The 15,108-nt window shown below is 45.8% G+C and overlaps 1 protein-coding gene and 1 non-coding gene across 3 annotated transcripts in view; both read right to left on the bottom strand.

The window, feature by feature from the left end:
• Positions 1-15,108, bottom strand: part of LOC119180984 (uncharacterized) — a 204,611-nt gene that overhangs the window by 52,702 nt on the left and 136,801 nt on the right. The window lies entirely within an intron of this gene.
• Positions 14,689-14,761, bottom strand: TRNAS-GCU (transfer RNA serine (anticodon GCU)). The gene has a single exon. It is a non-coding gene; the product is annotated as a tRNA-Ser (tRNA).

Genomic DNA, 15,108 nt, shown 5'->3' with positions numbered 1-15,108 from the left:
TGTGTTTGTTTTCAACATCAATATTCATCATCGCTGAAAGCGAACCTCGCACTAGCCAACACATTTCCGTGATGTGAAAACGTACGTACTTATATAAGTGTATTCGCGAATTGTATGACGCGGAAACATTCGTTGGCTTCGGTGCTAATCGTTTTTGTGTGTTGCCAAGCTAATCATAAGCGTGCGCTGGTTGGTAGCAGTGAGATGCAACTTCGTGTCGGGTACCAGCGACGCTGACACACTGGGCTGTCAGCGGTCTCATTTCCATTCACGTACAAGACAGAAACTCGAGCGTGCGTCGCCGTGGTGATCGAAAAAGAAAGTTGCATGATTAAGTGCTGCTGGTATTGCCTGCTATTTCACTTCTCGCTTCTTCTGCTTCTGTGCTATGCTCAGTAGCACATACGTTGTTTGGAGGCATTCTAACACACACATTCTTAATTTGTAGTTCATTCTGATACTCATAGCTATAGGCATACAATGGCGCTTCTCCGTCATTTTACAGTTTACTATAACATAACGCGCGATCTGTTTACAGCTGGACAGATAACTGAAAACCTTGTGAGAAGCACCTGATTTGAAATCAGCTGTTCGATGACACGATTGTGGGAAGAGAAGATCACCACATGTATGCATAGAATGAATGAAGGTACACTAGTATGGTACTGCACTTTGTGTAGAAGAAATGCAAAAAGTACCTCATGTGACTTATGAGTCCTTTCAGAGCTGTGCTTGTATTTATCTGTGCCTCCAGACTGTAATGAGCTCAATATATTCGATGGTTCTGAACATTGAATATTTGTATGTGTTTCCAAGGAGTCCTTCATTTCTGTTCGGTTTTTTAGTATATGCATTAACTTGGATTATATATACGCATTCACTTAAGCATATTCTGTGTAGTTCTGTTGGAAAACTTGCCAAAACTTCTGTACGGTGCTCTGGTGCAATCCTTTGATCAGTATCTGTCCCATCAAAAATTTTTGGCATGCTTTATTGCATTATAGTGTATTTTGACAATTAATGACATGCTAAAGCCACAGTGCTTGGCTGTAATCTCAAAACCAATGTCTGTCTCATCAAGAAGTGTCAGATGCATTTTGTAGATGTTAAAGGATATTTAAACTACCAGCAAAGTGCTGAAGTCTTCAACACAGCACTGATCCGCAATCACCACCCAGCTTAGAAGTCATTTGTAGAGTTCTCTAACACGTTCAAATAAAGTTATCAAACACTGGATTGATCTACTTGGTTTGATTCCTAATCCCAGTGTGTCTGACTTTTTGGAGGCACTTGTATTATAATAATGTCCTATTTCTCTCATTTATTACAGGGGTGCACTCAAGGGTAGTGATATTTGTTTACCTTGGCACACTTAATGTGATATTACTGTTTATATTCTTTCATTTTGTATATATGTATGCCACTTTTGCAGTAGCCTCACAGTGAGCAGCTGTATTTGAAAATAAATAAATATACCATCCGAAAGTGTTCAACGCTGTGCTCGGTTCCAATCTAGTCGCTAATATCTGTTGCATCGTGATGTGTCGGGTATATTTATTGCATTGGAGAACATTTTGGCTGCTTTCCATGCAGGGTTCAGTTCCAGTATTATGACTGATATCTGTGACTTCATGAAGAGTTAGACGCGGTTTGTCGTTTTAGAGAATACTTTAACTACAGACAACATCCAGAAGTCTTTCCTACAAGGTTCAGTTGCAGCCCTATGGCCAATATCTGTCTTATTATGAAAACTTCAAGTACAGTTAGTTGCATTAGAGCATATTTTGACTACAAAAAATGCCCAGAGGCATTCTACGTAGTGCTTGGTTCCATTCTTATGACAGTATCTGTTGTATCATTAAGAGCCAGATGCGGTTTCTTGCATGACAGGATATTTCCAATACGCTTATCATTCAAAGCCCTCTGAACAGGGCACAATTACAGCCTCATGACCTAAATCCGTCACATCATGAAGAGTAGGGTGTGCGTTGTTTCGGCTGCAGACAACGTTCATTTTGGCTGCAGGCCATTTCGGCTGCAGACAACGTTCAAAAGCCTTCTATACAGGGTTCACTTCCAATATTATGACTGATAACATTGACTTTATGAACAGTTGGGTGCGGTTTGTCATTTTAGAGAATAATTTGACTAAAGAGAACGTCCAGAAGTCTTCCATACAGGGTTCCGTTCCAATATTATGACTGATATCTGTGACTTCATGAACAGTTCGGTGTCGTTTGTCGTTTTAGAGAATACTTTGACTAAAGATAACATTCAGAAGTCTTCCTTACAGGTTTCAGTTCTATAATTATGACCGATATCTGTGACTTCATGAACAATTGGGTGTCGTTTGTCGTTTTAGAGAATACTTTGACTAAAGACAACGTCTAGAAGTCTTGTATTAATGTTTCAATTCTAATATTATGACCGATATCTGTCACTTCATGAACAGTTGGGTGTCGTCTGTCGTTCTAGAGAATACTTTGACTAAAGACAACGTCCAGAAGTCTTGTATTGAGCTTTCAGTTCTAATATTATGACCGATATCTGTCACTTCATGAACAGTTGGGTGTCGTCTGTCGTTCTAGAGAATACTTTGACTAAAGACAACCTCCAGAAGTCTTGTATTAACGTTTTAGTTCTAATATTATGACCGATATCTGTCACTTCATGAACAGTTGGGTGTCGTCTGTCGTTCTAGAGAATACTTTGACTAAAGACAACGTCCAGAAGTCTTGTATTAAGGTTTCAGTTATAATATTATGACCGATATCTGTCATTTCATGAACAGTTGGGTGTCGTCTGTCGTTCTAGAGAATACTTTGACTAAAGACAACGTCCAGAAGTCTTGTATTGAGGTTTCAGTTATAATATTATGACCGATATCTGTCACTTCATGAACAGTTGGGTGTCATCTGTCGTTCTAGAGAATACTTTGACTAAAGACAACGTCCAGAAGTCTTGTATTGAGGTTTCAGTTCTAATATTATGACCGATATCTGTCACTTCATGAACAGTTGGGTGTCGTCTGTCGTTTTAGAGAATACTTTGACTAAAGACAACGTCCAGAAGTCTTCCAGTGCAAGGTTCAGTTGAAATATTCTGACCAATATCTGTCACATCATGAAGTGTCAGGCACAGTTAGTTGCATTAGAGCACATTTCAGCTATGGAAAATGCCCGAAGGCATTCTACGCAGTATTTGGTTCCTATCTTATGACCAATATCTCTTGTGTCAATAAGAACCGGGTGTGCTTTGTTGCATTAGAGGATATTTCGAACACACACATCAACCGAAAGCCTGCTACTCTGGCCTCAATTGTAGTCTTATGACTGACTTAAATCTCTCAGATCATGAAGTTGCAGGCGTGATTATTAAGTTGACTGATATAAAATATGTTGTGTAAATATACTGAAGGTACCAGCATATACAAGATATTGTTAGTAACTTTGGTAGTGCAGGTCTAGAAACCCGGTGGTTTGTAAACCTGATCAGGAAGGCAGCCACGCCTCATCCACCGCAGAGAGGAGGAGGGGGGGGAGGTCAATGTCAATTCCATATATTAACATAATAGGGAGGTGGTGCTAAGTCAGCCCTGGGGAGGGGCACTGGGACAAACTTTTGCCCCCCCCCCCTTAAGGAGAGCCCTGCACACGCCTATGATAGCCGTACAGTATGCTAGACGCGAATGTTCATTCGCGGGAGCGGCACACGCACCGATGTTGATTTCTGGTGCTACCGCTGTAGTTACTTTGGGCACTGAAATGTCAATTACCTCTAAAATAGTCTAAACTGTGGTGGTTGAAGCACTATCAACTTGTTAACGTGTTCTCATATCCTCTGAAACATACATTCCCGCTCCAGTTGAGAACGTGCCGTTCTGTGCTGAACTTGGACAGTTCCAAGCCAAAAGATCAAGCAACATTGCGCATCGGCCTTGGACGCGTGGGCGTCAACGTGGTCGACGCGTGCCAGTAGTTGCACGCCCTTTTCCTCCACAGGCGCGACTAGACGCTTTTGACGCGTAGGCGCAAGCATACGCGTGCCAGTGGTTGGCACTTAACATGTTCCGGGCCGCCGAGAAATGCGCGCAGCGCACTTAGAAACAGGAGCGCTTAGACGCGTTTCCCAGATGCTAGACGATTAAAGTGGGAATAAAGGAAAGAAAGATTGAAACGAGGAAGAGGGGAGGCGACTTGGTTCTGCGTTTGAGACAAGTAATACAAAGTGGGTAAAGAGTTCTCAAATCGTTTCGAAAGGAGCTACCTACGCGATTTGCGTGCGAGTGGAAGAACATCTGAAAAGGGGAAAGTGGGGCGACGAAAGAACAGCCGCACAGGCCATATTACGACATTCGCTGGCGTGAGCGGTTGTTTCGCGCGAAGTTAACCGAGGAGGAGGCGGATCATGACGAGTGTGTGCCTTTGACCGAAACCTCAACAAGGAGAACTTCTTGCGCGTGTTCTGCATCTATGTGCACGGAAAAAAATTAAGTGTGAATTCGTATATACGATGCAACAGAGGCCAGGTTAAACGCTACAATGAGTGAGCCTACTTTCTAAATATTCCTAAATGACACATGCAGAAACGAAATATGGACAACATTGTGTGAGCTTTGTGCTTCATTCACTTCGAGAATGTAGTGGTAACATGCACTCTCCCAAACTCTAAATACGACCCAAGTGGTCTTTTCTTGTTTTTTTTTCTTTTTTCGCTACACTGGGTGTACTGAAAAATGAGTGAAAATGATGTATTGAGCGAGAAAATGTGCGTCCTGACACACGTAAAGGATGATGACAATAACGCGAGACATCGCGACGCACTTAAGAGACATTGCGCGTTCAGTGCCTAAGTCTTTGTTTTCATGTGACGTTAGCAGGCGTAGGGCTAATACTAACAGAAAGCTGACGGAGCAGGGAAAACACGTCTTTGATGGTTCTCCGCAGCCGATTTCGCTGGACTGACGGAAGTATTCAGCTGGAATAAGAGCGGCAAGTGAAAAACAGACATAGTCAGTACTGCCATCGACAAAATAATCACGGCGTATACGACCACAAGATCGTTGAAAAGATTCGACTGTAGATTCCTTACTTACAATCAAGTACACAACGAAAAAATGAAAGCTGGTAATGGAAATAATTAAGAAAAAAGGCGAACGACATAATGATTGCCATCCATATATACCCTCTTGCGTCTTGACTGGTCTCCATCTCGTACACCCACAGACGCACACATCGGGGCACCACATACGTGTACAACACTCCTGCGGTAAGCCGTAAACTACTCGAAAAACGCACGGCGGGGCCTGTGTATAGGCTATGAGGAATGACGTACGTAGTACATTTCCACGGCTAACGTTGTCTTGATGATCGAAGACGTATCCACTGGAAGTGGGCAACAGAAGGATAATTATCGAGAAGCGAATGCGGAGGTGGAGGCAAGATTGGTCCATCACGGCGTACAAGGTTCGCAGTATAACCGAACGCTGTAAGCTCTTGTGACTGGCTTGAAGGAAAACACTTTCTTCGCTAACGTAGCGCGGTTTCACCGGATGACTCGTATTCATTAACTCACCAGGCATCATTATGTGCGCAGGCAGGGTACAAGGTCTGGTGTTAATAGATTTGTCCTAAATGCTGATCTTATTTTTGGACATTTGCGAAGAAACTATTTTGTGGAAAGGAAAATTTGAAGCACGACAAGAGAAACAATAGAAATTCGCGTATAAGAAGAATTTATACGTCAATAAATTTAGGCTGATACTAAAAGACAAGAGAGCCATCCTCAGATCATTACGCATCCCATTCCCTGTCCAGTGACGTTCTCCACATGCCTCATGCCTGTAAATTTCATAACAGCACCGCTCTGCCTACTTCCCATTGGTCCTCGTTTGGAGTTCTCGCGGAGAGTGTGGACCACCTACCCTTCCCACCCCCTGCCTAGTATAAAAGCCTGGCTACAACTCGGCACAAGGCCTACCCATATCATAATTGCTTTCCCATAAAATTATTATTGAGTACCAAGTATTCTGCTCAAAGTCGACATTGTTAGGGCAGCAGGTGTCGCTACCTCAGTCCCCTTCGTACGTGTAAGGCATCAAATCGGTCAAAGTAGATATCGTTAACCGCTTTGCCTGCTTTTCTTTCTACCTTTCCTTCCTCCCTCTTTCCCTCTGTTTTTCTACGTCTCTCTCTGGTCACTCAATACAGCACGCCCCAGCCGTATTCGAGTTGCATGCTGTCATGACTAACGTGTCTTCCTTCCTTTCTTTTTTTAATGATTATCCGCCTGCACTGAAACAACAACAACAACAACAACAACAACAACAACAACAACAACAACAACAACAACGACGACGACGACGACGACGACGACGACGACGACGAAATTTACGTTAGCCGCTGCCATTTAGCCTTATATTTGGTGGCCACCTAACGTGAGAAAAGCGCGAGCGCATTCAAAAAGAGTTGAAAACTCTCAAAACGCAATCGCCCAGGATACGCTACTCCAAAGCTACACAGCCCGTCGTCACTCTTCAGAAAAAGTCCCCACGCTAATAAGCGCGGCCGTTATAAATCCGTTTCCTCTCGACAGACAAGCTGTCAACGGGGAGGCCGCCCCGTCGTCGTCACCTTTTTCCCAGTCACTCATGTTGCCCGGGTTGGCGTTTCCGCGTGGCTCGTCCGCAGACCCTTTAGCGCGTCGTCCACGCACGCATTCATACTTCCCGGAGCGATCCGTATATAGTACAAACAGACTCAGTGTCTGGGCGGCTGAAGGTGGCGGCTGTTGACCTCGGGCACCTATATAGTCCCGCATTCACGCAAGCAGAGTCAACTGTCTCTACCCTCTCCACTTTATCTTTCTCTCTTCACCACATCCTGTCCCACGCCCCTGGCTCGACAGCGCAGCACGTTCCGGTAGGATGCGGTTTCCTCTTCACACGACGGCGGTCACAGATAAGGACGTTCGCGGCCCTTTTACAATAATAATAATATTAATAATAAAAAAACACTAGAAGCACACTCGCGCTGTGGGGAGCCCATTAATGTGTGCATGAATCGAGGACGCGATGCCAGGAAAGGGTTGCGCCTGAAGAACCTCTACTCGAGCTCTCTCTAAGCACGCTTTATATACAGGCTGTTTCAAGAAATGTGTCCAATATTATTTAAAAATTACAGGAAGGAGCCACGTGCGAGCTACCTGCGGTGATCCCTGTATTGTCGAATAAGGCATCTTTAGATGGGCACAAGAATAATTACGTCAGTAATTATGGAAGTTAAAGACAAATATTTTTTTTACCACTTGAAATAAGCGTTCGAGTGAAATGGGCGAATTCGGGTACCTTTGGCGAATAGTCCATAGCCACATTTAAATTTCTGAAAGGCACCCCGCCACGGTGGTCTAGTGGCTAAGGTACTCGATTGCCGACCCGCAGGTCGCGGGTTCGAATCCCGGCTGCGGCGGCTGCATTTCCGATGGAGACGGAAATGTTGTAGGCCCGTGTGCTCAGATTTGTTACACGTTAAAGAACCCCGGGTGGTCAAAATTTGCCGAGCCCTCCACTACGGCGTCTCTTTATCATAATCCGAAACCATCATAATCATATGATGGTTTCGGAACGTTAAACCCAACATGTCGAATTTCTGAAAGGCGGCCACTGGTCATCACCGCGGAGCGATCAAATCTGGTTAGCTTAGCAGGCGAAACCAAAACCGACACTCCAAACAGTAGATCTGTCATTCAATTCGAAAACACCCTAAATGACGACACTGTTCCCCTCACATTGGAGCAAGAGGATAAGCGAGCGTTGATTAAGCGGCCACGTAGCGAAGTGTCTGGATTGACGGTTGATAACGGCGAAGGAAACGGTGTCGTCACTGTGGGCATTTTCGAAGTAAATGGTAGATGCGCTGTTTGGTGCGTCGGTTTTGGTTTCGTGTTCCGAATTGGCCATATTTCATCGCACCGCGGTGATTACTGCAGTGGTCACTTTTCAGTAATTTCAAAGTGGCTATGGACTGTTCTCAGGAAGTGCTTGATTTTTCCGATTGGACTCAATCAACTAGTTCCACTGGTTGAAAAGTTAATTGTTTTAATTTGCATAATTATTGTCATACTAACTGTTCGTGCTTATCTGAATATGCCTTCTTCCACCGTTAAAGGAACGCCGCAGTTAGCATGAAGAAGCCTCCTTTTTTTATGGTATGGTATGGAGAACTTTATTAAACTCCTGAGGATCAGTCCTTTTTGTCATTTTTAAATATTATTGGACACATTCCTTGAAACACCCTGTATAATTCAGCAAGCATCGGCTTTTGCATTGGTGTTCGGTCAGACCATGAGAATGCGGCCAGGAAATCAGTTCGAAATTGAAGCCACCACAATGTGCCCGGCGGTGCATAGTTGCCATATAGCACCTGAACCAATAAACCAATAAACAACTTGATAAACAAAGCCGTATTAGCAAGACAATCGATCTTGTCATGCGAGATGGCTTCCCACAAGCCGCAGATAAGATGCGGAAACGGCATGCAGCCGAATTTACAAAAACGCCTTACGCTGTAGAACTGTCAGTAACTGATGAATTCCGCCATTCGCGAAGCTAGAAATATCATTAGCGAAGCCGAGTGAACAATGGCAAAGCGCGAGCACAACATGAAAGCTTTGTGAATTCGGCCATTGAAGTTTTGCGTGCCATCTTCGCATTGGCACATAGATGTTCTGTCGTGCACTTCCGCCTAACTATACTTTGTTAAGATAAATTGTACGTCCTACTTTACATACTAGAGGATTCACAACGCCCACCTCTCCTTCTTTGTATTTTTGCTATTGTTATCCAGACGCTGCTCACAAAGCCCTGACTTACTTTGCGAACGCGTCCGCTACGGCGGATCAGTGGCTTAGGTGCTCGGCTGCTGACCAGAAGGTTTCGGGTTCGATCCCAGCGAGCGATGTCAGAGGCCCATCTACCGTAGTATGTCAGAGCACGTTATGAAAGACCAGACGATCGAAATTCCCTGAGCCTTCCACTACAGCGTCTCTCATGAACATATCGTGGTTCTCGTACGTAAAATACCAGACAGTAATTACTTCGCGAATGCTTCGCATTAGCAGCTGCTCAAACAGATTTAGCGTCGCACTTAAGTCGGGCTGGCCATTTAGACGCTATAGTGTTTCCGGGGCGGCTTTTGTGACAGCAGGGCACGCATATATAAGAACAACGCGTGGCACGCTATTTATACGCGTGTCTAAGTGGTTTGCGTATTTATAGACCATGCGCAAAACAGCCTCGCCTCCCGCGGCGGTGCGTATCCGCCAGAGTTGAAGCCCAATCCTCTCTCTCTCTTTGTTTTTGTTTTCTAATTCCTATCGTCCCGGCTGTCTCGCGTTTTGCGGATCGGGAACACTACCGCGCTCGAAGTCTAAACCGGCTCGTGACGCAGTGCTGCTGCTGTATCGACCTCAATACGGCAGCCACAGGCGTGCCGCGGCTGCAGTGTGTTTGTTGCCTTTGGGCAGCGCGGATCAACGTTGACAGGCCGCGCCCGTGGATACAAAAGCGGGAATGCGAGAGAGCGAAAAGGTTGCGCGAATCGAGGATGCACACACGGGTGGACGGCGTCTCGTCTCTTCTGTATACCGTATTTCACTCGCGTAGCACTCATTCGTTTTTTTTTTCTTGTTTACAGAGCTGCCTCCTCAAACGCGAGAATTTCACCGGCGTCGGCATCAACAAGAGTAATGCAAAATACCCCTCATAATGTGATGACGTCACCATACAATCTCACCGTGACGTCTCAGGTCACGATGTTGCGATGTGATCCAGGCGTCACTATGGCGTCACATAACATGACGCCATCATGGTGGCGTCTTTAGACGACACCGTCGCCTGACACCGTCGCCTGCACTGCCTCCCAGTCGCGAAGGCAATGTAACACAACGTCAAGTGCATAAAACAGTTAAGGAGAAAGATTAACACAATCGACTTAGAAGAAGAAAGACTTCGCTTTAGAGTCACTTTAGACTAATGTGTAGAGGACTACCATTTGACTTTTTCATTACCAAGCAGTAGGAAGCAAACTTTGCTTTAAGAAAAAAGCTTTTGGATAATACTTAACCTCGCTACCGGAGTTCAATATTTTCAACGAACGCTAGTGAATCGGTGCAAAAAGTAAGCGCTATAACGTATAGCTACAATCGATTATTTCGATCAATTATTCTGGAAACAAAATCCCATTAGAAAGGCGCGCGAGCACTTAATGTGAGAATTGGCAAAGACTGTGGGCGTATAATACAAATACTGGCAGATAGTCGTCGTTAGCACTGGCTCATTTTGCCTGCCTGTCACCTAACGCGTGGCCTCAGCGATCAGCTCCGGCAGTGACGTTGCTGATCGCCGAGGTCACGCTAAATGAACCTCGGCTGCTGTCTGCTAGTCTTAGGTAGCGTCACCGGTGCGCTAAGTGAGTGAAAAATTATGGTCGATCCCTCCGTTATAGGAATCAGTAAACGACGAAAGCATAAAACGTGTCTTGACCGAAGTAGTGTAATGTTTACACTGTAGATTGATACGTAGATGATGACTGAGTGCGTACCTTATTTTCTTTGTGGGGAGTGTTCTGTGTTTGCGCTGGTAACCTCAATTCAGAGATATATGTACCAACTATAGGCCCAAATTAAGTTTTATTGATAGAAGAGAGCTTGCGCAATGTATATTATTGCTTGACAGCTATATCACCACTTAACGTGGATGCAGCATCTGCGTTGGCACATCCATCTCCATCCCGACAACTAACGTCCATCATCAAAGATTGAACAAATCGTTGTAGTCATAGATGCTTGCGGTATACCTGTAGTAGTTAACGGCGGGAGCGGAACCAGAGAAAGCGACGTGAAAGCCAGAGATCGTGACTGAAGGGCGCCGAACTTGGGCTATAAGGTCGACTACTGGTGACTTGTCGGAGTTATTGAACACCACCGCCCGACCGCAACCGTGGCTCGACTAGAGGGATACGCCACGGGCTTTGTATCTTCCCTTTGGTCGGCCGCGATTATTCGCGGGAAAGCGCAAGTGGGGAACGAGAATTCACACAGCAGCTTTTTTTTTTTGTATGAATAGGCGCTATGAACGACGGCTACGCATCGGCTAATATCACCACCTGGGGGTGTGTTAAGGCGTTGGCGAAGTCACGCTTCTCCTATTGAAAACGTGCTGATTGGGGCTGACGCTTAGAAACGACGGGTCGGAGAAACTAACCATGAGTGCCACGGCCATGACGCATTACTTCATTTAACCAACAGCGCTGTTACAGGGCAGTGGTAGATACAAAAGGCACGCTTTTAAAAGCATACAAATAATGTGACCATGGCGCAGTGGATAGCGTTTCCAGCATCTGTTACCGCGGATCCAGAGGTCATCGGTTCGACTCCCATTGACAGAACTTTTTCTTTGACTTCTGATCATGCGTATTTTTTCTACGTCACTTCCGTGACGGAAATACGTTACCGAAACCTTGGTGGACTCCAGCGTGAAACACTGTCGTGTTAAAAAAAAAGCTACTGAAAGGCGGAATTACACGGGAAGCAAGAAGTTCTCATTTGAACTAGAAACAAGCAAGAAAGCGAACAAACAAGACAAGAAATTTCCAAGTGAAACTGATCAACCAAGCGTCATGCTGTTGTCCCGTTGACATTTATAGCCTCACGCTCTTGCATTCTTTGCACTCGCCAGGCTTCAAAGGGACGCGACGCGCGCGTTCCCAACTTTTCATCATCTCCCGACTATACAACAAAACTCCATCCCGATTTTTCGCGGCATCTACAACGGTGCACCCAACTTACGACGATTATTTTTCTTCGTTCATATTGAACTGCGTGCAGAGACAGCGCGCAGCAGCTGGCTACACGGAAGTTCCAACAGCGGAGAAGTTCTTTTATGACGCCCAGCACGAACGTGTACAACTCTCGGCGTTTATATTCGGACCAAACGGGAAAAAGACCAAACGTCTTCTGGGTGCTTAGAGACAAATCTGTATTCCGGGAGAAGGCTTTTAAAAGCTCCTCGAGGCATTTGGAGGAAAAGCTGTCGGCCGGCGCCCGAGCTCATGAATGAACCGGGAAGAAGCAAGTGTGCGGATGACGATTGCGGAGGCAGTGACACGTGCTATCAGAGGACACTAAGCAACTGAAAACTTCGAAGAGAAAAAAAAATACGGAACTGGGGCTCACCACGAGAAAGAAAGAGGCGACACATGCCGTCGCGAAGAGGCAGTGCGTACAGATCTGAGCAGTTGACAATGAAGTCTCCAAGTTGTGTATCGCCGAGTAATGCTATCTCCCGCTAAACAAGACACAGACCACATAACATACGCTATCGATGCTTTCCACTTTGATGCAACAGATGTGGTCAAATGCTAAAACTAACAACAACAACAACAACAACAACAACAACAACAACAACAACAACAACAACAACAACAACAACAACAAGAAGAAGAAGAAGAAGAAGAAGAAGAAGAAGAAGAAGAAGAAGAAGAAAGAGGAGGAGGAGGAAGGTCAACCAGACGCACTTCCGGTTCGCTATCCTACGATGGGAAGGGGATTATTTAAAATACTGAATGTTCTATGTCAAGTGCGTGCACGCAAGCTTTCAGCAGGTGTACCACGACTGAACAATCTACAGTGGAACGTGATGCGCCTGAAACCCTGCGACCACTATTATCGAACGCAGCAGAGTAGATTAAAACTCACAGAGTCTCTTATGTATTTGTAAGCCAAATGGAAAGCGAAAGCCGCGTTCTTCTTATTTTTTTTTGCTTTTCAGCTGATTGTATTACGGACATTTTATCGAGGAGTTAGGCTGCCCAATCGAAAGCAAAGCTTCCGTGAGAAAGGTTTCGTGAATTGTGACTTCCGGTTATCCGTGACTACGGTATCAATCAATCAATCAATCAATCAATCAATCAATCGATCGATCGACAGCGAGTAGCGTGCATGCGGACATATGTGTAACAACGCCAGTACGTAGTTTTTCTTGCCACGTGTGCGAACACTGCACGGTTACGAAAGAAAATAACGGTCGCATAAGACATCGCCATGAGCAGTCGTTTTCTAGCACCAAAAAAAATAGAAAGTAAAAAAACAAGAAATGAAAAACGAGCAAGAAAAAAAAGGAAATTGTGTAGGAGAGAACAAAACATAAACAAAAGTTTAAGAAGCCATCGGTCGAAGTACGTAACGCAGACACCTAGCAATTACGGAAACCTTCGGGAACGGCGGTCACGGCATTCCCTTTCCCTACCATCATCGATATATGGCCTGGCCAATTAAAAAAATGATACACGGAGCTGCAACGGTCAGGCCTTTCTCGGACAGGCTGTACTTATGTCGGAGCACACAGTTATACAGACGAGATTTTACATCGAGTTGGACCGCGAGGTCTCGTAAAGAGTGCCCACGGCGCCTGACAGTTAGGGCCCGAGCGGCCGCGGGAAATCGGTCAGCGGGCCAGTGGGCGGCTCTGCTGCGATACGGGATTACGTCTCTTAGCGCGGATGAGTTCATTGCGCAGACGAAAAGTGCGCCATCGCATTCGGTGATGAGGTATCGAGAAATGGTCATAGGCGCGAGCACAAGAGAGTTAAAATTTATTTTTATTTCACAGAGAATGCAGCAGGCACTGAAGGCGCTCATGATATTAGGGTGCATGCTTATCTCTTACAAAACAAACTTTCATTTGCTCAGTATTCAGCATGTAATAATCTGGAGTTTGTGGGAATCGAGGCTAGCCCTCCGCCTTTGCGCGGGCTTTGACGCCTCTTTCCGCGTTCTCATGTCCTGACATGACTCTCCTCTCCTCCGCGGTCTGTAGCGCTAGGGGAGCGGGAGCGACGTTTAACCCCTCTCACCTCGTAGCAGATGTCGACTGTGGCGCCGTGCGCGGAGTGTCTCAGCACGTATCGCGCACGCGCGTTGTTCTGTGCGCGTCGAGAGTGACTCCGAGTGAGTCAGATCTCTCCGGGACGACTTTCTTTTACTTCCGTCGACTCCTAATGTTTGGGGCTCGTCGGACTTCGCCAACGGCGCCTTGCGCCCGCGGCGAACGCTCACCTTCTGTTGTCCCTTTTCGAACGCTAGGCCGAACAGCAATGCGGTTTCCTAGTGCGTGGTCGTACTATACGCCGACCCGTACCTCTCGAAAGCCAACGCGAAAGCAGTTTTGCCATCGCTCGAGCGACCAAGCCCTTTTGTCCCGGTGTCCCCGTGAATCACTTTTGCCCACGGAGACGTGCTCGCGGCACCCTGTGTAGTACTTCTCGCCCGGGGCGTGGATAAGCCCATTTGCTTTCCCGCCGCCCCTGATGCAACGGGCTCTGTACTGCGCTTTTCGTGTTGCCGCAGGCAATAAAGCGTTGCGACCTTGAGCAGTACCGTGTTCTCACCACGGCGACGGTTAACGCGTGCCCTGCGGCTCATTAAGACCGAACCCTAGCTAGTGGCCATACTCTTTCGGGATACGCGTTGATTGATTGATTTGTGGGGTTTAACGTACCAAGACCACCATATGATTATGAGAGACGCCGTTGTGGAAGACTCCGGAAATTTCGACCACCTGGGGTTCTTTAACGTGCGCCCAAATCTGAGCACACGGGCCTACGACATTTCCGCCTCCATCGGAAATGCAGCCGCCGCAGCCGGGATTTGAACCCGCGACCTGTGGGTCAGCAGCCCAGTACCTTAGCCACTAGACCACCGCGGCGGGGCGCGGGATACGCGTACAGTACAAGTTTCTGCTGACTCCTTCCCTCAGGCCAACAAAACACCGAGATTGTCTTAAATACAAATAACATGATGTAGCCAAAGCTATTGTTTTTACAGCCTTTTAAATGCGAAGAACTTCTTAGTGAACTTCGGCGACTTTGAGCGTATCTATCTATCTATCTATCTATCTATCTATCTATCTATCTATCTATCTATCTATCTATCTATCTATCTATCTATCTATCTATCTATCTATCTATCTATCTATCTATCTATCTATCTATCTATCTATCTATCTATCTATCTATCTATCTATCTATCTATCTATCTATCTATCTATCTATC

This window comes from Rhipicephalus microplus, unplaced genomic scaffold (assembly GCF_043290135.1).
Source record: "Rhipicephalus microplus isolate Deutch F79 unplaced genomic scaffold, USDA_Rmic scaffold_107, whole genome shotgun sequence".
NCBI lineage: Eukaryota > Metazoa > Arthropoda > Arachnida > Ixodida > Ixodidae > Rhipicephalus > Rhipicephalus microplus.
Note: the sequence above shows the minus strand (reverse complement) of the source record. Positions and strands in the feature narration are given on the sequence as shown.